Source organism: Wyeomyia smithii, chromosome 2 (genome assembly GCF_029784165.1).
Source record: "Wyeomyia smithii strain HCP4-BCI-WySm-NY-G18 chromosome 2, ASM2978416v1, whole genome shotgun sequence".
Lineage (NCBI taxonomy): Eukaryota > Metazoa > Arthropoda > Insecta > Diptera > Culicidae > Wyeomyia > Wyeomyia smithii.
This window is the reverse complement of record NC_073695.1, coordinates 203,351,851-203,378,161: the sequence shown is the minus strand read 5'-3', so window position 1 is coordinate 203,378,161 and position 26,311 is coordinate 203,351,851. Positions and strand designations below refer to the sequence as shown.

Below are 26,311 nucleotides of genomic sequence, written 5' to 3'. Positions count from 1 at the left end.
ACCACGATACAGAAATGATACAGAATACAGAATTCATACAGAATTTTGATTTGAAATACAGATTTGTACAGAATTTCAGCAATCGAATTGAACTGTGACGTTTCACAAAATGTTTGTACTAAAGCACTGGTAGCTCTACCTCACAAACATTTCATCCGAACATCAGTTTTCAGTTTTCCGAATGCGTTTTCCGCATAACCGCCAAACTGGCCGATTCGGTTTTCACAAGCAGTTCCGAATGGAAATTTGTATAGGTGCGAGCAGGCTTTTGAATCTGTTTCTTCGTTCAACGTGTAACTATATTGTGTTTGCGTTGACGACAACCAACACTCTTCTTTTGCTCTTTTATTACTTCTGTTCGACTTGTGCTGGGCGTCCGTTATTCAACTAAGCGGGAACTTGATTTTCTTGGATTTTTTCTGGACATCCGACATTTGGATAAGCTGGAAAAATATCTGATTCGATGGTACATAGAAAAAAACTCTGGTTTAGACCTGGGTTTTTTTTTCAGGAATTTTTTCCAACCTTTTAACGGTTTTAGGCGACGTTTAAGGTCGGATTTCAAGCCCAACTACCACAGCCCCAAGCACTTGTAGGCACACGAATAAAATACAGAAAAAAACAGATTTTTCCAAATAAAATCTGGCAGCTCTGGCTTCAAATGGTGAGTCGACAACTTGGAAGGAGCGTCAAACTTAGCTCCGGTCCTCACAAGTTCCTATCTCACGCCTCCACGAGTCATATGATACAATAGACTACCAGTTAAAACATGGACACAACTGGTTGGCGTTGCCTGGGCAATGTTGTCATCCGACAATAGCTAAGTGAGAAGGTGCGACGCGATCGTTGGCTCGGTAACCATATCTCGGTAGAGGAAATGCTTCGCCAACCCGAGCGTCTGTTCACCAAGATGGTGCGGCTCAAAACAGCGTCTGGTCTCCATGTTAGGAGCGGCTGATCAACGTCCTGGTGTCAGCGTGGGACTCTAATCAGAGCTGACACGATGGCCCTCCGGCGAGACAGGGGGTTGGGGAAGGCCCAACAAGCCGCCCCGAAAAACACCAAATGTTGCAAATATCGAAGAAGTTAATACGGGTCGGAACAATCGGCACAGACCTAGGCGACGAAATAAGGACTACGATTGGAAACTCGGTACATGGAACTGCAGATCGTTAGGCTTTCACGGCTGCGACAGGATCATATATGATGAACTAAATCCACGCAACTTCGAAATCGTAGCACTGCAGGAACTTTGACAGAAGGTATGGAAAAGCGGACATCGAGAGGCTACCTTTTATCAGAGCGGTGGCACTACCAACGAGCTTGGGACGGGCTTTATAGTGCTGGGTAGGATGCGCCAACGCGTGATCGGGTGGTAGCCGATCAGTGCGAGGATGTGTAAGTTGAGAATTAAGGGCCGGTTCTTCAACTACAGCATCATCAACGTGCACTGCCCACACGAAGGAAGAGCCGACGATGAGAAAGAAGCGTTCTATGCGCAGCTGGAGCAGGTGTATGATAGCTGTCCGCAACGGGACGTTAAGATCGTCATCGGTGATATGAACGCTCAGATAGGACGGGAGGCAATGTACAGACCGGTGATAGGGCCGAATAGCCTGCACGCCGCATCAAATGATAACGGCCAACGATGTGTGAACTTTGCAGCCTCCCGCGGTATGGTAGTCAGGAGTACCTTCTACCCTCGCAAAGACATCCACAAAGCCACCTGGAGATCACCTGACTCACAAGTGGAGAACCAAATCGACCACGTTCTAATCGATGGTAAATTCTTCTCTGACGTCATCAACGTTCGCACCTACCGCAGTGCGAATATTGATTCGGACCATTACCTTGTTGCAGTATGCATGCGCTCAAAACTTTCGACGGTGCGAAACACGCGTCAAAGTCGCCCACCGCGACCAAACATCGGGCAACTACGGGACGCCGAGGTTGCACAGGAGTACGCGCAGCAGCTGGAAGCAGCATTACCAACGGAAGAGCAGCTTGGCGCAGCTACTCTTGAAGATGGCTGGAGGGACATTCGATCAGCCATAGGTAGTACTGCTGTAGCGGCGCTTGGTACTATGGCTCCGAACAGGAGAAACGACTGATTTGACGACGACTGCAAACAGTTAGTGGAAGAGAAGAATGCAGCACGAGCGAGAATGCTGCAACAGCAAACGAGGGCGAACGTGGAGCGCTACCGACGCGCACGGAACAGGCAAAACTCGGTCTTTCGGAAGAAGAAGCGCCAGGAGGATGATCGGGATCGCGAGGCGATGGAGGTACTGTACCGTGCGAATGACACACGAAAGTTCTACGAGAAGCTGAACTGTTCCCGCAAAGGCTATGTGCCACAAGCCGACATGTGCAGGGACCTGGGCGGCAACCTTCTCACGAACAAGTGTGAGGTGATTGACAGGTGAAAGCAGTACTACGATGAGCACCTTAATGGCGATGTAGCAGAGGACGACGACGGAGTGGTAGTAGATCTCGGTGTACGCGCAGATGACGACAGAATCCCAGCCCCTGACCTCCAGGAGGGTAGAGAGGAGATCGGCCGGCTGAAAAACAATAAAGCCGCTGGAGCTGACCAACTCCCCAGCGAGCTGTTAAACACGGTGGTGAATCACTGGCTAAGGCGCTACACTGGGTTATTGCCAAGATTTGGGAGGAGGAGGTAGTACCGGAGGAGTGGATGGAGGGTACAGTGTGCCCCATCTACAAAAAAGGCGACAAGTTGGATTGCTGCAACTACCGCGCAATCACGTTGCTGAACGCCGCCTACAAGGTACTCTCCCAAATACTTTGCCGTCGACTATCACCGTTTGCAAGGGAATTCGTTGGGCAATACCAAGCGGGATTTATGGGTGCCCGCGCCACCACGGACCAAATATTCGCGGTACGGCAGGTCCTACAGAAGTGTCGTGAGTATAACGTGCCCATACATCACTTGTTCATCGACTTTAAATCGGCATACGACACAATCGTTCGAGACCAGCTATGGCAGATTATGCACGATTACGGCTTTCCGGATAAACTGACACGGTTGGTCAAGTCGACGATGGATCGGGTGATGTGCGTAGTTCGAGTTTCGGGGACACTCTCGAGTCCCTTCGAATCTCGGAGAGGGTTACGGCAAGGTGATGGATTATCGTGCTTGCTATTCAACATCGCTTTGGAAGGTGTGATACGTAGGGCTGATATCGACACGAGTGGCACGATTTTTAGAAGGTCTGTTCAGCTCTTTGGCTTCGCCGATGACATTGATATTGTAGCACGAACCCTTGAAAAGATGACGGAGACGTACATCAGACTGAAGGCTGAAGCCGGACGAATTGGACTGGCCATAAACGCATCGAAGACCAAGTACATGAGAGGAAGAGGTTCCAGAGAAGACAGTGTCAACCTCCCGCCACGAATTCATATTAGCGGTGATGAAATCGAGGTGGTAGACGAGTTCGTGTACCTGGGCTCACTGGTGACTGCTGACAACGACACCAGCAGAGAAATTCGTCGACGCCTTATGGCAGGAAATCGTGCCTACTTTGGACTCCGGAGGACGCTCCGCTCGAATAAAATCCGCCACCGCACGAAGTTAACCATCTACAAAACACTGATCAGACCGGTAGTCCTCTACGGCCACGAAACCTGGACTATGCTCGTGGAGGACCAACGCGCCCTTGGGGTTTTCGAACGAAAGGTGTTGCGTACCATCTGTGGTGGAGTGCAGATGGAAGAAGGATCATGGCGGAGGCGAATGAACCGCGAGTTGCATCAGCTGCTGGGAGAACCACTCATCGTTTAAACGGCGAAAATCGGGAGACTACGGTGGGCTGGGCATGTCGTTAGGATGTCGGACGACAACCCGATGAAAATGGTTCTTGATAACAACCCGACTGGAACAAGGCGACGGGGCGCGCAGCGAGCAAGGTGGCTCGATCAAGTGGAAGACGACCTGCGGGGCCTCCGCAGACGACATGGCTGGCGAGCTGCAGCCATGGACCGAGTTGAATGGAGACGACTTCTTCGAACAGCAAGGGACACTTCGGCCTGGAGCTGACTGGTAAGGTAAGTAAGCTCTGGCGCCGACAGGCACAAGTAGTGTTTTTACTTCTGCCAACGCGGCTAGCATTATACCATATATTGCGTTGCGCGCGGCTGTAATTTATATTTTTACGAAGCTTATTCTGATTCTTGCTTCGCTTATATCATTGGCCCAACAGATAAGCCGATATATACTCTATTCTTTTTATATCCATCGTCATCAGTAGGCTAATTTTTCAGTAATTTTTTTTTCTGATTCGTTATGCATAAATAGTGGAAAATGTCAATCCTTATGCCCTGACAAATCACGTTCTACAATTGAGTTGATAGTTTTGTGATGTATTGGTTGATAACCGTCTTACAAACTGTGTTTTTTTTAGATGCAAAAAATTAAATAAAGGTAAATTGCAAATCAGCAGAAACATTAGAGGCCACCTAAATTGAATTGTTGAAACTAGCTCAATTTTAGTTGTGAGTTGTTAGTTGTTTCTGGTACCCAGGAGCGGATTAAGGCGAAGGCTAAGCAGGCGGACTTCAAAATTGATGTTTGATGCCTGAAAAGGATCATCAACAATGTATGCAGAACACAATTAATGTATAACGAAAAAGAATTTCCCGCATACAAATTGACTTGAAAAATTAGCCTCCTGGTATCTATCGAATTCAAAAGTATCTATCTGTTAGGCCGATGATATAAAGGTCGGATTCGATTATATAGAGACTCGATTTTATATTGACTCGATTATATGTATATGATTCTATTATATATAATTTCAAACTCGATTGTACTGCCGTTTCAAGCATAGTTGTCCCAGCGTGCATAAGTACGGCAGTATATGTAGTAACAAAAAATTTTTTTTTAAATTTCAAATGTGATCTAGAGCGAACATTTCGTAAGAGAACATCCAGAAAATACGTTACGCTTGATAGAAAGGAAATAAATAAAAAATAATTAAAAACAATTAGAAATTTTGATTTTTTTTTCAAAGATTTTAAAATTTAAAAGAAATTGAAATACCTTAATAAAATTACCTTAATAAAAATAATTTCAAAAATGAAAAAAATAAATTAAAATAATTTAGAAACAAACGAATAATTTGAAAATTTTCAAAAATTTGAGAAATTAAAAACAAACGAGTTGACAAATCAATATATACTGATCTAACTTTTTCTTTCCATTTGACTGCAATTACACCAGGAATAACTACAAGATATATGTACAATTTTTATAAGAACTGTGTTTGCTGACTTTTAGGGGGATGAGTCAAAAATAAAATTCTTCCTATTTATTCGAAAATAATAAAACATACATGTAAAATGAATAAAATACACTTTTTCTCTGATTCGATTATTTATAAAATTCGATTATATATAGTGGAAAAAAATCGGAGACTATATATAATCGAGTCCGACCTTAGCGATGCGAAAATCTAAATTAGCTTCGGACAAAGTACACCACCGCACGCACAGTGGGGAATCGCTGGCCATCGACCCAAAATTGAAAATGTGAATTTCATTTCAATTATATTTTTCCTATAGTTGTATACTATTGAAGTGACAGAATCCAAATTTTTAGAGCATTACGACAAAATTTGAATTTTCTATGATTTTTCAAAGTGTACTGAGTCAGCGTTTTTCAGCGTTTTTCTTGAAAAAAATGCAATGTTGCGAAATTTGCTGGAGCCCCAATAGTAACTTGAATCTTGATGACGTCTAAGTAAAAGTTGTCTATAAAATAGTGGAGAATAAATCCTCATCGTTGGATAATGTATAATCCTCATCATTGGATAATGTATATATGTATAAATTGACGGAAACAAAAAATTACGTATTTTTTGCATAAAACAGCGTTTAAAGTTTAGACGGCAGGGTTTGGCACTATTGGCACTAGTTTTAAAAGATAGCTTGGAAAAAATGCCTTAAAATGCATCTAGTCCGATCTTGCGCAGAGTACCTTTCTTTCGAAGAGAAACAACGAGTGTTCGGCACATGTCGGATTTCAAAAATGTAAATTTGAATTGTACACTGCAAACCGTCTACGAAATAACAAATGGCTCATATTAGTCTGATAATAACAACGTTTTCAAACAAGTTTCAGTATAATTAATCACACTATTTGCATATTTACAAGTTTAACTGATTTCCATAATTAACGAAGTATCAAAAACTAGTCATTGTTTATGTTTTGGATCACCAGCACTGACTACCAAAATCATGTTTTAAGCTTATATCATACCAGTCACAGGTAAAAACATTCGTGTAAACATAATCCATGACATAATACATCGCCTGCTAATTTCTACAGAGCAAATAGTGAATAATTATTTTGATGTTAGAAACTGCATTTCGAAAACCCTTCTTGAAGATATTAAAACTGTATTGAAAATAAACAGAAACATGAAGATGAAGGTGGAAGTGAATGGAAAAAAACACAAATGGAAAAAAATGCGAATGCGATAAAAAGAATCAATAGTCACTTTAAAAAAAAAAACAAATCATAAGTGATTTTCAACACGAAGCATATTTTTCATTTTTTTCTTTTTCTTAATAACTGATTATTATACTATGTTTTTTAATGGCAAATGAAAGTCTTTCAAGCATCATGCATTTTATGTTCCAAAAGATTGAAACCGACGTAAAATTTTCCTCATATAATATATATAAAAAACATGAAATTTTCCCTGGCGTTAAAAATACGCATTTTCATGCAAAAATAATATCAAATTCGGACTCAGCGTCCCGAAATTATATAAAAACCATGTATTTTCCATGATTTGAAGATAGTTCGGCCTTTTTTCGCTTGGCCAACATTTGTATGAAGCCGCCCCACTGTGCACCGCCGCGACGCGAGCTGCGCAACATAAAGTGCTAGCCGCGTTGGCAGATGTAACTACACTACTCATGTCCAAACGCGATGCTTTGATTTCCATGGATGCTTTGAGAGATGTATGAAGAATTAATCAAACAGCTTCAACACCTTACTTTCCATAATCGCTAAACATTAACAACAAAAACAAGCGCCTCCAGCCACCAAAATGCTGTAACAGAATATACGCATCAGAAGCATACAGCGACTGCCGGTCAAATGAATTTTTTTCCGGTCGTTCATTGCCACTAAAAATCAATGGGTATTGAACAAAAGGAAAATGCGAAAAAAATCGTCATAAAGTAGTGCGAACAGGATTGCGAGGATTCTACACTAGAGAGGAAAAAAATGATCGTAATGCCCGTTCGTTTTATTTTGCAATCGGAAAACGAAATTGAACGCGATAGCTCGGAGATACGAACGGTGTACGAAGTCTCGCACAAAATGAATAAGATGAAATTGGATGACTGATATTTTTATGTTCGGTAGAAAAAAGGATTGATCAGAGCACTGGTTTGAACACGGCAGATTGCAGTGGGCTGGGCATGTAGCTAGAATGCCGGAAGAACGAGCAGCGAAGACTATATTTAGCAGAAATCCCGAGTCCCTCGACTTCGAGGTAGGCCTCGCACTCGTTTGATGTTTGCTGTCGACGAGGATGCCCGCGAAATTGGTGTTAGGGGAGATTGGAGGATAGCAGCCAAAGACCGAGTGACATGGCGACGTATTCTGGATTCGGCATTGGATAGATAATCGGTCTGTCGTCGTAAAAGTAAAGTAAGTAAGTTAGCCTGATCGACGAATGCTTGGAAAATTTTAGCATAAAGTTCTGCGATCGATACTTGGCGGTGATTTGGAGGATGAAGTGTGGCACAGATACATAAATCACGAGTTGTACCAGGTATACGAATATGCTCATATAGTGAAGGTAATACGGCGGGCAGGCTTCAGTGGGCTGGACACGTAGCCAGAATGCCTGACGAGAGAGCCCTCAAAACATTATTCAGTAGAGAACCAGGAAGAGGTCATCGACTCCATGGTAGACCTCGCACTTGGTAGATGTGCACGGCGGAAGAAGATGCATGGTGACTGAAGACAGAAGAAGCTGGACATCTCTAATTAGTTCGGCCTTTGACCGGTAAACGGTCCATCGGCCAACAAAGTAAGTTAATAAGTAAACTATAAAAACTATGAATTTATGAGAGGAAATAGATGAATGAAAATTTGTAGAACCTTTAGTCAGTATTATCACTGGATTCTACGTATGCAGTTGAAATTTCGTTAGACTGGTATTTTCACTAGTCATCATGTATTTAATTTTTCCGTATTTTTATCTGATGAAAACAAAGCCTATCTTACTTCAACATTAGCATAGTTCTGGACATGTTTTTAAACTGAGTCCTGCTTTGGATATCGTTTAATCTTCCATCGGTATTAATTCAATCCAGTGAATGAATCAAGCTTGTTTATCAATACCTAGGAAATTGGGCATACGATTAGAATCAGTTATTTTGTTTTTTCTCACGAACCGAACAAACGAAAATTTTTCTATTCACCGTTCCTCAAACGACTTCCTGTATTAGTAATGCAGTGAAGAATTGACAGCAGATCGTTATCACAGAAGAGAAATGATCTCGTTTGTATAAACAATTATCATTCTGTCGTCCCTGAGAAACATATATTTAGGAAAAAGTTTTCTAGTTCTTTTTTTACAACTCTATTGAATTTATAAATATGTTTTGACAAATATCTACAATTCCAATCATAAATCATGTCTGTTTCGGCGTTAGAAATAAATTCGTTGCTTTCCCAATACTCATAAATAGAAGTTTATATCTGTATAAATAATATAAATCTTATAATTTAGATGCACTCCTGAATCTATCTCCACTACCAATCGATGATTAAATAAGAGATTAATCAGCGAATCAGTCGTGTATTTATGTTAATTTCAAATTAACATACCTTCTAAATGTATCTGCATTAGTAAATCTGCTTAATTCAAATAAACTAATCCAGAAGAAATGATGCTAAATCATTTTTGCAATCTCTCTTATTAAGATAACAGCGTTCGATACATTTTTCTTTTTCTTTTGAAAGCGCATAATGTTATAACGAAGTCGCAAGTTCTCTCGGCGCTCGATCGGACCGGGAAACGATAATGAATCACAGATCGAAAACGATGAGTGAATCATAATTAAGCAAAAGAGCACGCAGCAATAAAGATACATATGCGATAAGGTTCCTCTGTCTTTGTTTTGGCGCGTCACTTGCCACATCGGTTTTTGTGCCATCTTTTCTCCAATTTGTCTTTGTTTTATCATGATAGTTAAAAGAATTTGTTCAAATTTCTATCGGATTTAGATTTCTGAATCATTTTTCAAAGACAATTTGGCAGAGCAGTTTGTTTGGCAGATATTTGTTTTGGCAGTGCTTCGGTACGAATTAACCTTTCCGTAGCTGTGCTCAAGGTTCATTCGATCATGAACTGCAGCAAACTCCGTCAATATTTCAACTGAATTAACGAGGGTACAACAGCAGCAGCCAGAACGCCCGCTTTTCCGTGGCTTTCCATTCTCATTACCTGATTTTACAGTGCCAATTCGACAGACGCGCTCCGCCTGCATTGCCACCGTCATCGCGCAATAAACACGGCGATCATTTCCGGCAGCCCGATCCGAGAACGTCGTGCACAAACTGCCGTGCCGAAAAGCCTCGACTTAGCCAATACGTACTGCCAATTCACAGAACGAATGAGCGCCCATAATGGAAAATAGAAACAAAGTCCTCGGGCCCGGTCAGGCAGATTAATGTCCCCACTGCAAAATGGGAACACCTTCTGCCGTGTCTCTCATCTATTCGCCCTCCCGGCCGAAGCCGTCGACGGTAAATGGTTCCAATTTTTCATCAATAAACGTGCGAACACTGGGCCCTACGTCGGTTTCAGCCGCCGCCCGGCGATGACCTCGATTCCGAGTCCGCAGCTCTAAAGGACCCAACCACACTGCAAGAAAGCTGTTCCTCTCGACTTCTTCAACCCAGGTTAGTTAGTTCGTGCAAGCGATGATTTGGCGAGTGAGGGAGGAAATCGATTATGATGAATGAACGAGCTCACGATGGCGCGAGAGCTCCCTGCGTTACAATTCCTAAAAGATCGACTCTTCGGTTTAAAGCCCTGGAAATAAACCAAAGATGTAGGTTATGCGATTAAATATTCATAAAACATGAAATAATAAAAGCCACTCTGTATGCAGCTCGGCATCGTTGCACTCCTCCCGGGAGTATGATTTGCAACCTAGACGTAGGAAACAATACAGCATCAATCACATTCTGCAACCGCCAACCTTTCGTGCCGTCTCGGAACATAACATTTTCACTCCTCATTACGGGCGAAGTGATAATCGCATGCAAATTTCCTTCCGGCGATGAATCTGGCCGCGTGAAACCGTTTTCGGTTTCCGAGTAACGGCGTGTGAAAGCCCACCGAGGCTTACCCCCGCTTCGGTGCTGCACAAAACCGCATATGCAAGAGGCGAAAATTGCATGTCAGTAATTGAATTATGATGTTTTTGGTGCCGCAGCGGCAGCTGATGCTGAGGCTGCGTGCCCCCTTCGGAAAGGATGGATGAGTTCTACAAAGGTAGGACACCGCGCGCGCCATACCGGTTGATTGATGGATTTATTGGTACGCGCGCCCGGCCTGTTGGAGAACGCGACGCGAGCGGTAAAGGTTACGATCGTGTGGTCTCCGGTTGTTTAGAACATAAAGATATGATGTGCTGAGTACTCCGAAAGGAGATTACAACTGATTGGAGATTTTGAAGTGAGTTCAAGGGCTCAGTTGCACTAGTTAGGACTATCTACGCATCTCAAAACGGTAGAAGAGTTAGTTCTAAGTCTGAATATCGGTTTAGAACTTGATATTTTGCTACCTAAATAAGGGTATACAGGCGAACTTCGATATAAGGTACCCTCGTTATAAAGTACCTTCGATATAGCGTCACTCGATATAAGGTACATTTTACCTCGATATAAGGTACATATTTTTATTATGTTACAAATAGCTCCGAAATTGGTATGGAAACTTCCAAAAATAATATATTGGTTATCTTGTCAACGTCTCTGGTTACTATTGATCTTTTGGGGAGTGTCCATAAAATACTCCACACTTAGCGGAAATTTGAAAACCCGTCCGAAGAGTTCAATGTTGCTGGAAAAACATGATATAGCGTGGTTTAACATGGATGTGAACGGAGGAGCTGATAAAAAAATTAACTTAAAGTTTGATCCCTGGAGAATTTGCTTTAAATTTTAAAAAACAAAATTTTATTAGAACTCGGATTGCTAGAAATGTTTAAAAAATGTGCATTTTTTTCTATCAAAATCATTATAAAACCTATGAAAAAAAAAGGAAATATGCTTAAGGCATGTTCGGCAGAATGATGTGTTTCTCAAATATGTAAAAATGTTCAGAATATAGTAGGCCTCTGAAATCACACCCGAAAAAGTTGATTGGTATTTTTTGATTTTCAAACATTTGAGGAATGTGTGTATAAAACTTCCTGTATGTGATCAATATTCAAGAGATAGAATCAAAGCGTCTTCAGCAAAAATTTTCTGCATAATATTACCTACAACTTTGTTAACGACTTAACTTTGATTTGAAAAGTTATTAAAAAAAATTAAATTCATTGCACTTTAAGGCAGATTAATAAAAAATCTATTTACATCAAAAGTTTCCCCTTAAGATAAACAAAAACTTTGTCGAATACACTATAGCATTTAAATAGCCTTTTCACACTCAAAAGGTTGACGTTTTACACGTTTTAAACCAGTGTGCAAAGTGCAACTTTAGGCCATCCTTATGTGCAAAATGCAGATTCCGAAATCCTGAAGGACGAGGAAATTATTGAAAAAGTTGTCAACCCGTAAGCAGATATTCATGGTTCTTACAGCGGACCAAAAAATAAATAAAACCGAGAAGAAAAAAAAAGAGTCAGTTTCAACAAAAAGTCTGTATGAATGTAAATAAATGTTGAAAAAGTTAGTGATAATAACGTAATGGCTTAATTTTTTTCTTTTTTTTTTCTAGAAACTGGAAGTAAACTATCACACGCTGCTAAAGCCAAAAAACTATGCGTTTCAAATTGTACTTAAAACAAGTTGATTAACGCTTATAGTTGGATTCAACTGTATGTATTTTCATCTGTTTGTTTGTTGAAGACAATCAAAAGTTGCCAAATCAGTTTCTGTTAATAAGAAAAAATCATACTGAAAATGTTGAATTATTCCCACATAATTGACATAAATCTACAGCACTGTAGTGGTTACCTAGGTTACCAATTTTGCACGTAAACAACTGCAGCGGATATCTAGCTTACCTACTACGACGGGCTGCGGCTACGTTCATTCATGATAATGTGATTCATTCATGACTAACAGTGTGATGAATATGGGGGCGTCGTGAGATGAACAATTGAGCAGTGATTTAAGTTTTGAGATGAATATGGAAGCGCTGTGAAAAATGGTTTTGTTTCACAAAATTTAGGATAAATAGCTAATTTTACTAAATATACAATGCTAAACGATTCCATAAGAGTACGTAAGCATATTTAGTTTATTTGTTCAATGATTTCGTAAAAAATTGATTTTTAATCCGTGCATTTCTCGTGAATATCGGCTTAATGAGATGAATAATGGAGCGGTTCCTATAGTTTTGTTCTGGGGCGAGTATAATTTATATACTCTGTGTGTTCTGTAACACATTAAATGTACATTTCACTGTTTCCCGCTTGGAAATGAAAAGGTGTTACATTACGACCAGACTTGCCGAAGATGACTACAAAAACATTAAGAGCGAATGTGGGTTTTGTAGATTGGCACGAGTTTTGTACTATGAAACTGGTTCGATTCCCAAGTAGCACACAAAACATGTTAGAAAATAAGTTACAAAAAAGTAGTCGTATAAGATTACTACGAGCGCATTTCGAAAACAGCTCGTTTTAGCTGGTTTTGGAAATGTTTTCAATGACATGAGTTCAACAATAACAATATCCTTACTCCGTCTCTTCGTAAGACAATACATCATCTAATAACAACACTACGAACCAGTAAAGGGCTTTTTTTTACAACAAAGGTCAGCAGCCAACGTAAAATTACTTGATCGAATTAATATTTGAATTATTTGAACGATTTCTATATTTATTCGAAGCGGGTCGAAATGTGCCATCAGATAATAAACAAAACGCATGCAGTGTAACCAATATCACACCAACTTTTGTTATCGTATATCCAACAATGCTTTCTAGTTTTTTTAGATTTTATGTCCAGATAACGTCGAAACTATGCGAAAACAATTTCAATATTCAAACGAAAAAAAAAAAAACAATATTATTATTTATAGTATCGGTACTTGTTCTATAGCAGCCTTCAACTTTTGCGCTATTTTGGTGATAGAGATGTCATTGAATAAGTAACGTAAACTATTCTATGGAAACGTGTGTTACTTGGGTTAAGCCTTTTTGTGGCTAATACCGTGAAGTTTAGGGAGAAAAGAATCTAGAGGAAGAAAAATGTATGTGTTTTTCTCTAACACAGTTTACAAACCGTGAAGGGATTTCAAAAAGCATATGAAGGTTTTGAATCATCAATTCCACCATATTCATTTTGTCATACATGATGCAAAAAAATGGACCTAACAGCAGGGCTCTACATTTTCGAAACACAACAATGAAACTGAAGATTTTGCGCACTCATTTCGATTCTAACAGTGTTATTTTCAGTTGATTCCTTTCGGCTACTGTGATCGAAACACTATGAACATTTTGTCAAACAGATTTGATTACAGGTTTCATTCCCGTCCGGTGTTTCTTGCGTCGTTTCAAATGACGGAGAGTGTGATGGAGTGAGAGACTCTTGCCTTTCCTTCAGTATGTCTATCGAAATTAGCACCGCATCGCGTCGTTTAATGATAGTTTTATCACACCGCAAGCCGTAGTTAGAACGGCAATGGCATTCAATAAATACGTCACGCAAGTTCCTATCAATGTCACGGAAAATTTGTTTGCTTTTGATCACTGACACGCCGTAGTCACTTGAGCTTGTGAAACTGGTATTGGCGTCCTTCGTTTCATATCGTCACAATTTTTTAACTCCCTCTTTCCTCTGTATTTGTGGAGTACTGTATGGAAACCCCCTGTCTCCGTCAGCGCTCTTTTTTTTTCAATTGATAACCGTCAGGTGACAGTGACGCTGTTAATCTCCGTTTTCAATTGAAAATCATTTCTTTCTTTCAGCTGTCAAATTCAAAGCGAAAACTTTCGACTAGTTTTCATTTGACTCACAACGTGCTGGAAAATAAAACAAATGTTTTTCAATTGAAAGCGATGTGTCAAAGCGTCACTCGCAGCTCTTATCACATTTTGCTCTATTCCGATTTCTGTGTACGTACAAACTACAAACTACCCTAGTAACAATATTGGTTTCATCAAAGTTTTATAGCACTCAATACAGCCAAAACAGCGCTATAAAACTTTGATAAAACCAGTTTTGTTACTTGGGTACTTCGGAAGATGGAATGGAAGAAAAAATGAAGTGTTGTGAGGCGGTCACAAATGATTGCTTTCAACGTTATTTATGAATGTGTCAAAGAAATTATTAAGGAAGATTTGCTGGCGCAATTACAGCGTAATTCTAAGGGTCTTACACCAACTCGTCCAAAGAAAGAATATTCCACCTAACTTAATTGCGAACCTGATGACTACAAAGAGAGCCTATCTTAGCAGAAATCGAAGCAAGCGTGGGCACGAGTAGACGTCTTTCTGTTTTTCGCGTTTGCGTTTTGACGTAGAACAACGTTTTTCTTTAGCCTACCGCATAGGGATGTAAATAGGAAAGCTATTAACGAAAAGTGGACGAAAAATGTCCCTTTTTAAATGTTTATGAATCGGTTTGCTTTTAACCGATTTCCTTGATTTTTGCAACAATTGATTGGAAAATTGTACACGCATCCACCTAAATGTAGAAAAGTGTTGAACTATTGTACTATTGAAAATTGTCAAGCCTTGTTGAAACGAAAATAACATCTTTGATTGGTCGCTTGCTGCCTTTCCCTAAAAAGGTCGACAGAATAGTATAACAAGTTAGCCGCGAATTGCGGTAGTGGGTTACGCCAATAAACAAATCACATTGCGTATCTAAGCAGCAGCGAGGTAGCACCAAATGTCTCGATATGCCAGTTAAGGGCTTCGGTATTCTTTCCGCGATAAAGTTTAACTTTATCTTGGTAACAACACATTTTGTGCTGAATTCAAGAAAACACAATCTGTCACGGCCGTTTCATTTACTGAATGCGAAAACAGCTTTTACAGATTTTGAACAGCGAAATGTCTTTCTCAAGGCAAATAAACAAGTAATTGAAGGTTAATATTTTTTTGGCAATAACACAAGCATTTTGTGCTGGGTTCTAGCAATCAAATTCTGTCGCGATCAAAAAATTTACTTTATTTATTTACCTTATGCCCCCCACTATTGAGGCAGCACAAAAGCTGCAATCAACATAACCGATTTTGAACAACAAACTGTCCTGTTCTGTTAGAACGTCTTAACAAAGGTGATTAATTCGACTTTACAGGAATAAATTGAAGTCGATTCAATCAATCAACATGAACAGAATTTCGTCGTCTCTCAGCTGCTCAGTTGCAACATGATGCAACACGCAACAGCTAGCAAACGAAATCGCTTGATGTTACAAAACGCAACGAGATACGGGTTAAAATCCTTGCGTGCGTGAGAGCACCATCGGTGTTTATTCGGTGTATACAAAAATCAAATGCAAACAGCAGTACTCAGCAGTAACAGCGGATTGCAGCGGGTTGCGTTTTTCTCTGATGGTTAACATTAAAAACAAAGTCACTCATCTTTGTGCAAGAGACTTGTGAATGCACTAAGAGTTGTAACAACAAGTATACCATAGAAACGTCAAGTTAATGTTTTTATCCTTTTTTGTTTTCTACTTGTGTTCGCTGTAGATACAAAAAACTCCCCTTGCTTCGAACAAAAAGTATTCACTTCAATTGTTAAGAGCGTTTTCCTTTAAATACGTCATTTTCGTGGATAATTAATAGATACGCTGTCTCTACCACGTCTAGTCAAGAAGCGCAATAGCTGAACCCCAGCCAAAAGAGCAAAATAATGCAACAAAGAAAAAAGTATTCACCTTCCGGAAATCTCACCAGTCTATTGAGGATTATTCTCTTAAGGGGTAATATCCACCAAATGCTCAAAAAAACAAAGCTTTTTACATGATTTTTTTAAAGGACATTTGAAATGTAAGGTGTATAAATAATATATCATTGGATTAAACAACTTTTGGAGAATAGAAAAAAAAATATTGCTATTTTTTCACAAAATGGCAGCTGTGCAGCGATTGGCGTGAACCGCGTTTTTAAAAGCTCTTCCGCAGCGAGCAGCAGAAGTCGTGCCCAACGCCACCTATAACCAAAACAAAATTTTTTTCATTATCTACATAAGTGTCGCTAGTCAAGTATACACATGATTATATTTTTAGAATTTTTCTTCGCATAACGGCAACGGTTTGGAAAAAAATACTTTTTCATAAAAAACGGTTGTTTTTGATTATAACTTTTGTTGTTGTTAATCGTCAAAATCGTGTGTATTTCACTAGATAATCTAATGAAGAAGCTACAGTTGAAATTACAAGTCAATCGGATGTAAACTTTTTCAGTTCTACTGTTCGCCGACTTTAAAAACATGGTTTTGGGAAAAACACGTTTAAAGTTTCAAAATGCTATAAATCTTAAGAATCGCAATAATAAAGCCCCTAATAATTTTTTAAGAAAAATAAATTCTGGAAGACGAAGCGACTGAATATCGACAGTGAACAGATTGATTTGTTTAGTCTTTTGTGTTGTGAGCAGTGCTGATAAAAGTCATTTTCCCCAGCAAAATTCTTCGAAAATTACAGCCAATCATTTTCAATTTTCACTTCCAATGATCGCAGCACTCTTTCAGGTACACTAGATTTTCGTCCTGGTAACGTGCTATTATACTCAGGTGTAATAGATCGCGCGCATCGTTCACAGTTACGGAATAAAACTTAACGACAAATCCAACCAAATGATCTTCACTTCAAAGCGAAGAAGAAAAACAAACAGTCCACTCAAGCAAAATGAATCTCATTGGAACACTTTTTCACTGACACTGACCGATGCCTTGACAATCTTCGGTAACTGATAAACTGATTTTGTTGTCTTGCTTCCATCGCATGAAATTTAATGAGGTGTTTTGACAGTTCACTTCCATGCAAAAAGCGGGAAGGGAGAACTCTGGAAGGATTGTAAAAAATAACGTTTATGGATTTTTTTTTTTCACTTTCACTCAAGAGTGTCAACAAATATCAACTCTGGTTGTGAGTGCCAAAAGTGATGTTATATCAGTGAGATCCAGATTTATTGTGAAAATGAGCCAGGAGGATTTTGACTACTCTGACGATGTGGAGGGAATAAGATTGTGGAAAGGAAAGGTTTCGAATTGATGTTCGAGATAAGACCCTGGAGGGCAAATTTGGTTTTAAGTGAAAGTTAAGTTTTCTTACTTTAATTGTTTTTTGCGTCGACAAAGGAGGGAGCTTTGTGTGAAATACCCAGCCGTACAGTGATCGGAAGCTGGAGGGGACTAAGAGTTTTTTGCAATATTTTTGATGATCCGAGATTTCTTGCACTCTAAACATACTTTTCGATTTCTAGCTGCACTTTGAATGTTGCTGTGACATTTTTTTCTTTTTTCAATAACAAAAAACATTACCCTAACTATTATTTACTAATCCATATTCTTGTAAGAGAGCAAGTAATGGCGCTATAACCATAAGCTAAAAATGCTAAAACTAGAGTTAGTACACAAGTTCCAACCGTAAAAGTTGAAGTGAGTAAAGGCGCTATATCCTTGGTCTCGAAACCCGAACATACGGAAGAAATACCTATGTTTCATCCCAGGAGATAAGTCCACAAAGGAGTGTACTTTCTTAGTTTTGTCACTCCCAAAGAATTATATTGTTTCTTACATACGGATCGGTTGGTACGGATTGTCCCCGTTCTTTGATTATATTGTATTATATTGCGCAACACAGTAGGCCTGGCCGTTGAAAAGAAAAAATGTATAGAGATCATTTTTAAAAAAATGGTGGATATCATTTTCCAGGATTCTTCCTGGAAAACTAACTGGCTGTGTTAGTGTAGAATAGACTAGACTAGACTAGACTATTCTAGACAAATACCGATTTCAATTCGGTTTGTTGCCTAAGATAAAAACTGAGCCCTGCAATTAAAATATTGGGGTGATTTTTTTTGTAAATCATCAGTATTACATTCATTTGTAAGGTTCAACTGATTCGTTCTGGTTTTTCACTAGGAAACGTAAAATGTTTAGTAGCCAACGCAAGAGCTGTGAACACGAACATATAAATGGGTGACCAAATAAAGTAACCACACTAGAAATGGTTACGTAAATTCAGGAAATAATATTGGATAATCGTCTACTACAGCGAGTTCCCAAAACTGAAGGAGGTAATAGATTTGCTAATGATTAAGGAGGTAATGGGTCTTACGGTTACGATGGGGTCGTTCTTCCCGTAATGTACAAGCCATTAAACATTAATAATAATGAAAATATATTAATGAATTCATTAGGTAACATACCTGCGCCCGCAAATTCAAAAAAAGTGTTCAGAACATAATTATTTAGCAATTTCAATCCGATATTTCTACGGTTCGCTTAACTCAATATTAGTTCGACACTTAGTCTAATGCTTTTAAATATTTTAAATAAAACTGTGTGTCTTTTTTTTTTTTTTTTCAATATATACTTAGGGTGGGGAAATATTATCGATTTTCCAGAGCCAATTTTTTTTGGTTCCTTCTGGGGCCCCACACAACCCTCAACTTACCGGGAGTCGATTGGTTTTGTCTCCGCTTGGCGCATTGCATTTCAAATTTGTATGAAAATTCATATGGGAAAACCCACTTTTTAGCATTTACCTTTCTAGAAAGCTCAATAATGCTCTAATAATGCACTACATTATGTAAAAGTATAGTATTTAAGATGCCGAACAACTTTGCAGAAGACACTGAAGAGCTAGGATGTCTCTAAAAAGAGCTATAGCTGTTTAAAGTTGAGTATGTCGATTTAAATGCAGAAAATCTTGTTTTCTGCCAACATTACCAATGCACCGGTGTCAGTAGGATCTTCATCAGAAGTAACCTGTCGTAACGAGTTTATACACTCAACTGGATCAAGCAAACAATTTTAGGTCAATATTCTAGGCGTAGGTAGAGTCTACAACGTGTTTCAGAGGTTACTTCAGATGGAAATCTGACTGACGCCGGTACACTGGCAGTGTTGGCAGAAAAAATGATTTACAACATAAATTTCGACATAATCAACTTTGAACAGCTCTAGTATTTTTTGGGACACCCTAGCTCTTTAGTGTCTTCGGCCAAGTTGTTAGGCATCAAAAAACCTCAAATCTAGAAAATCTATAACGAGCGTCTTAGCAGAGTGATTGAGATCAATCAAAGAAATAGTTATCGGTTTCCGTTATACTCTACTAAATTTTTTTGGAAATAAATATTGAAATTCAGACCGCAAATATATATTTCGACTGTGACGTACAGTCTTCCTCAGTGCTTATGTGGACTGGTAAAGAGCAAAGCGTAAATCCTGTTTTTTTATTTGTAGTAGGTAAAAATGAAAATTTAGCACCCTTAATTGGAGTTAGGTAGGGAATTATGCGGTCGATTGTTTACCGTACCATGTCTGGGGTTTTTGGGAAGCAGATTGAATAGCCATGAGGGGTGATTACCTGCGTCTTTATTGAGAAGCGTGCATGAGTGTTGTTTATAAATTTCTAAACTTTCAGCTACGTCTAATTTCCATAAATTATTAACGGGGCGGAGGAGGTGAATGTTATCCGAAGTTAGTGGATGTTCCTCGTTAAAAATATGTTCAGCCACTTTTGATTTGAAATGGTGTGGTGGGGCATTTGTTGAAACTTTACTTGCTTTGGTCACTTCTGCGAAATGTTCTTTGAAACGTATCAATAGGTTACGTTTAGTTTGTCCAATGTAAACCATGTCACAGTGACTGCATGCAATTTTATAAATTCCAGCTTTGTTCAGGGTATCAATAGGGTCTTTGGTAGACCCTAATTTTGTTTTGAGTTGGGTATTTCTACTAGTGTAGACAATATCCATCCCAAATTTTCTAAATTTTGAACGAAGTGGGCGTGTCAAGTTAACGTCATATTCAACTGCTACCCTCTTCAGATCTTCTGTTATTGGGGTGAGTGTTGTAAAAGATTTCCGAATTTGAGCACGCTTCTTTTGATTGACAATGGCTTGAATGATACTTTCATTGTAGCCATTAAGTTTAGCAATTTCGAAAATATATTCCAGTTCCTTTTGCTTGGCTACTTCACTTAGAGGTAAAGTTTCCATGCGGTGGATCATATGATGGAAGGAAGCCAAACTTGCCAAAGAATTTCCTTTTGAATTTCAAAGTTTTCTAACTAAAGTTAAAGTAGCCGAAAAGTGTGAAGGGGAAAGAAAACGAAAATTGGGATTGAAAAAGTTAAATCAACTGCTTCTACGAAATAACAGTAGTAGAAAGACAGCCAAAGTACACCTCATTGACGACTTTGTGGTCAATAGGTCTTCGTACGAGTTTTCACAACCCCAGCAAAATCTTCTAAATATGGGCCTAAATTTCGCAATTCCTTCACGATCCAATATTGAACAATCGATCATCGATATAGAAGCTGGGATGGACAGTTGTAAACTTTCCACAGAACAAACTGGTGAAGTACGCCAAATTTTTTCAAAAATTACTAAGACACTGCCACGTCATGAAAATTCGTCTGATTTAAAGACAGTTGAGGAATTACGTAAAAAACCTGTTTTCTATTTAAAAGCAGATAAGGGGAACAAAACCGTCATCATGGACAAGTCTGACTATGATGAACAAATAACCCAAAAAATTGATAAAGGTCCATATTGGCAACTGCGACTCAATCCTCTTGCTGATATGGTAAAACGTGTAGAAAATACAATAAAAGAATGCAAACCCGTTTTGGGTAATGCGTTACAAAATCTTCGTGTTTCAAATCCAGTTCTTCCAAGAATAAAGGGTCTCCCCAAAATTCACAAACCTGGAAATGAAATGAGAGAAATTATCTCAGCGGTAGGGGCTCCCACAGAAAAATTGGCTAAATGGCTGGAAAAAGAATTTCAAGCCATGCCCCATAAATTTCCAAGTCGATCAGTAAAGAGCACCGGAGATTTCGTTGAAAATTTAAGATCCTCGGGTAACATCCAATCTGATGAGATAATGGTTTCATTTGACGTTACGGCCTTATTTCCTAGCGTTCCAGTGAATGAAACCTTAAACCTTCTAGAGGACTGGCTTCTTTCCCAATATTTTGATAATACTTGGAAAAAGAAAGTTGACAGTTTGTTGAAACTTCCACGCCTTTGCATGAAAGAAAACTACTTCACATTTCGTGGTAAATTTTACAAACAGACTAAAGGGGCACCAATGGGGAATCCTCTTTCTCCCTTTCTATGTGAGCTCTTCATGGCAAATATAGAAAGTACATTAGAGAAGAGGAACATCTTACCGATTCGATGGTGGAGGTATGTGGATGATATTTTTTGTATTTTGAAAAGGGCGGATCTTGAAACTTTTTTCATATCCCTTAATAATACCCATCAAAATATAAACTTCACAATTGAAAAAGAACTTAACAACAGACTCCCTTTCTTGGACGTCGTTGTAGTCAGAAAGTCTACGGACTTGGAATTTGAAATTTATCGGAAACCCACGAATACAAAACGGGTAATACCTAACACTTCAAACCATCCCTTCCAGGGGGTTGGATGTAGGTCGGGACTTCATTCGCGTGATGTCCAGACTTATGTCCAATCACTATACGTTAAACACGCATCTCTTTCGTATAGGGCTTGTAGACAGTAATCACTGCGTTTGTGGCGATGGCTACCATGACATCGAGCATGTTGTTTGGTCGTGTACCGAATACTGTGGTGTTAGGTCTGAGCTTATAGATTCCCTTCGGGCCCGAGGAAAACAACCGAACGTACCCGTTAGAGACATTCTGGGAAACGGTGATCTCCAGTACATGACACAACTATACGGGTTTATAAAAAATGCTGGCATTAAAATTTGATTTCTTTTATCTATTTGCTAGAATACAATTTCTGTCACAAACTGAAAGAGAATGATACACCCGGCTGGAGACACTAAAATGAAGACTCGGCATCTCTATGTTTACGCAGACACCTCAGACCAAAACTGCTCAAACAGAACATCACTGGTTAGCCACGTACAAATGAATACATTCTGTAATATAAAATAATTAAAAACAAAATTGTAACACCCCTCCTCTCACCTTAAATCCCCACTAGCTCGTAGTCGGCCGCGAGAATAAAGAAAAGGCCTCCCTCTTTTCCCTGCTAATTTAGAATTTAAAAAAAAAATGTACTTGGCTCAGTTAAACATAAATTGTATCGTGCCGTGTCAAATAAACTATTTAAAACTACCATCCCTTCCAGCATAAAATGGCATCCTTCCATCATATGATCCACCGCATGGAAACTTTACCTCTAAGTGAAGTAGCCAAGCAAAAGGAACTGGAATATATTTTCGAAATTGCTAAACTTAATGGCTACAATGAAAGTATCATTCAAGCCATTGTCAATAAAAAGAAGCGTGCTCAAATTCGGAAATCTTTTACAACACTCACCCCAATAACAGAAGATCTGAAGAGGGTAGCAGTTGAATATGACGTTAACTTGACACGCCCACTTCGTTCAAAATTTAGAAAATTTGGGATGGATATTGTCTACACTAGTAGAAATACCCAACTCAAAACAAAATTAGGGTCTACCAAAGACCCTATTGATACCCTGAACAAAGCTGGAATTTATAAAATTGCATGCAGTCACTGTGACATGGTTTACATTGGACAAACTAAACGTAACCTATTGATACGTTTCAAAGAACATTTCGCAGAAGTGACCAAAGCAAGTAAAGTTTCAACAAATGCCCCACCACACCATTTCAAATCAAAAGTGGCTGAACATATTTTTAACGAGGAACATCCACTAACTTCGGATAACATTCACCTCCTCCGCCCCGTTAATAATTTATGGAAATTAGACGTAGCTGAAAGTTTAGAAATTTATAAACAACACTCATGCACGCTTCTCAATAAAGACGCAGGTAATCACCCCTCATGGCTATTCAATCTGCTTCCCAAAAACCCCAGACATGGTACGGTAAACAATCGACCGCATAGTTCCCTACCTAACTCCAATTAAGGGTGCTAAATTTTCATTTTTACCTACTACAAATAAAAAAACAGGATTTACGCTTTGCTCTTTACCAGTCCACATAAGCACTGAGGAAGACTGTACGTCACAGTCGAAATATATATTTGCGGACTGAATTTCAATATTTATTTCCAAAAAAATTTAGTAGAGTATAACGGAAACCGATAACTATTTCTTTGATTGAGATCAAAAAACCTACCATCTGAAGTCATGAAACCTATGGTTTGGGCTATTTTGAGCTCTTTAGAATGGAAAATGCAAAAAAGTTGGTTTTTCCATACAGATCTCCATATAAATTTGAAATGCAATGCGCCTAGCGAAGACAAAACTAATCGACTTCCGATGAATTTAGGATTGTTTGGGGCCCCGAATAGAACAAAAAAACTTGGTTCTGGCTTTCTGCTATCAAGTTTCGTTTTTTCCATATAACAATTCCCCGACCTAAATTTATTTTTAACTTTCAAAAGAAACAAATCAACTCAAAACATATTGTTTTATCTTTGAAATCTGTTCAACCGTTTTGCCAAAATGTTTTCTGCAAAACCAGTTACGGCTCACGTGTTATTATCTAAAAAGTTTGACGCCGAAATTCAGAACCTATTTCAATAAATGAAAAAAAAAAAAAAAAAGAAAATCTTTGTAAAGAGAGAAAATGATGCCGAAAACAAAAGTCGCAAGATTTTACTGGCGAATTGCTGCAGGGGCTAATTGTATTGTGCGTTCGGGTATAAACATCAACTTCGGGAGCAATTTTATTGCGACAATTCAACATCGTAATGATACAGAAGTGAGATTTCTGCAAACGTTTTCGAGATTATTGCACCAAACTCTAAAAAAAAGAATTAAATTTTATTTTTTATTTTATTTTGGAGAAAGATGAAAACCTTCCTAGTGCAAGTATTTTCGATCTCTAATTTCTCTGGATATAGAAAATCCGCCATCGTTTTATTCATCCTGTTTCTCATTCGCCACACCCATCCACTGTCGCCGTCCCCAACCGAATCCCGGAGTAGTAATAATATTCCTAATTTTATTACACTCTTTCTAATAGCCCGGAAAACGTGTAACCACAAAAGCTTGCCAGTACCGCTCGGGGAGAAATGGTTCTACAAGAACCGATGGCTTTGCTTGCTTTTACGATCCTATTAAAAAATTATGGTCGTTGCACAGCATCCATTAAGATCCCCAAGCGGCAGAAGATCCCGTGCTGCCTCGCTGACGAAAACGTCTTGGGCCGGCTGACTGAGGTTACCGGCAAGCCGGCAGATTCGAAAATACGGTTCTGGTCACAGAAGAGTGCTGAAAACCGCGACTGCGTAACATTTCGTTCGCCACCGACCGGGTTGGCTGACTGACTGACTGACTGACTGGTTTACTGTTTCGGAGCATTACCGCGCAACTGAAATATACTTTTATTATTATTACCACTCATGATGGCCACAAGCTTTTGTTGTGGAAACGCGCCAAGTAGACATAAATTGCACACAAAAGTCCGCTTACCTACCTTACGATCTGCAAATCGATTTTGGCGGTACGGCGTGCGTTGAAGGTAAACGATTCTGATGCGCACTAAGCTTCACTCTTGATGTAATGAACTTAACTTTACGTCGGGATCGCACGAAGCAGTAAATGTTCGGCCGTGATTTATTGCTGCACCAATTTACTACGAACACTACAAATAAACAAGTTGACCTCGTCGTTGTTGTCACCGTTTGTTACCCGGAGGAGAAAAAGATCGTTCTTGATAAAACCAGAAAGAAAAGCAGAAACTGTCGCAATCATATAAAACTAAACAACGGTATCCACCAACACGTCAAAGGTGTCGATTCTTTATTGACAGCAATCACAGAGCACACGGAAGAAAACAAATCTTCTTAATTACTGCTGTTTACAGTAAGCACATATCTTCAGCCGAACAGGGAACGTACGGCGCTATCCTTTCCGAACTAGTTCAAGGAGATCAATCGAGTGTTCTTGAACCTCCCGTTTTGCCATGAAGTCTTCCATCACGGGGTAGGGCAACCTTCAGCCGGGCCGTTCCCTATTAGACAGCTCCCGGAGCCGGACCTATCGCGGCCTGAAAGACATAATCAGACATCGGGTTCCCTCGAGTGGTCCGCGATCTCGCGAGATTCTGGTTCGTATTTTTTTTGTTTTGTACATTGTGCCAATGCACACCACAAGATCGCTCTCTGATGCCGTTCCAGCGAATGAAGCAAGAAGCACGGGCTTCATTAGTGCTTTTAGCCAGCAGTGCGCTGCACAGCACAGTCCATTGATAGCATCCTCTCCTTATCGCTTTCCGGTCATCCGTCGGTGGTAATGCCGGTCGCCGCTGCACAAATAAAACATTGTTTTGCAATTATTTTCAACATCTTCGCAATCACTTCACGGTGACGCGTACCTACTTGGATGAGGGAGGGACCTTGGCAGACGGGAACCAAAGGGGTAATCTTAAGGCTTTGGAGGTTTGGGTAGGCTTAATTCGTAGTCGAAAAGATAAGTGCTCTATTTGCCCGTAATGTTATTCCCATGAGAGTTTTTTGGTAAGCATTTTTTTCTGATGCTGGTTCATAATTTTCGAATACATCATCTCTTTAATCAATATATTGGAAAATAAAAAAATCTAACAATTGCTACGAAAAACTTGGCTTGCTAGTCATTTGTCATCATACGATGATTGCATAACTCTTCCATTTCGTTGAATCAAGTTCGTTTTGTTTATATTATTCATCGTAATATTTCCGAATTTTCGTTGAACCAAGAAGTTTCTTTATTTTAAATAGGGTATTTGTTCCATTATTCATCTCATTAAGCCGATGCACGGATTAAACACCAAATTTTTACGAAATCATTGAACAAATAAACAAAATGCGCTTACATGCTCTTATGGAATCGATCAGCATTAGAAATTGAGTAAACTTAGCTAGATTTGTCCTGAATTTCGTAAAACAAAACATTTTGCACAACTCTCAAT

At 39.3% G+C, this 26,311-nt stretch overlaps 1 protein-coding gene across 2 annotated transcripts in view; it reads right to left on the bottom strand.

Annotated features, from left to right (window-relative positions):
• Nucleotides 1–26,311, bottom strand: part of LOC129719830 (uncharacterized) — a 615,095-nt gene that overhangs the window by 236,197 nt on the left and 352,587 nt on the right. The gene's annotated exons all lie outside the window — the stretch shown is intronic.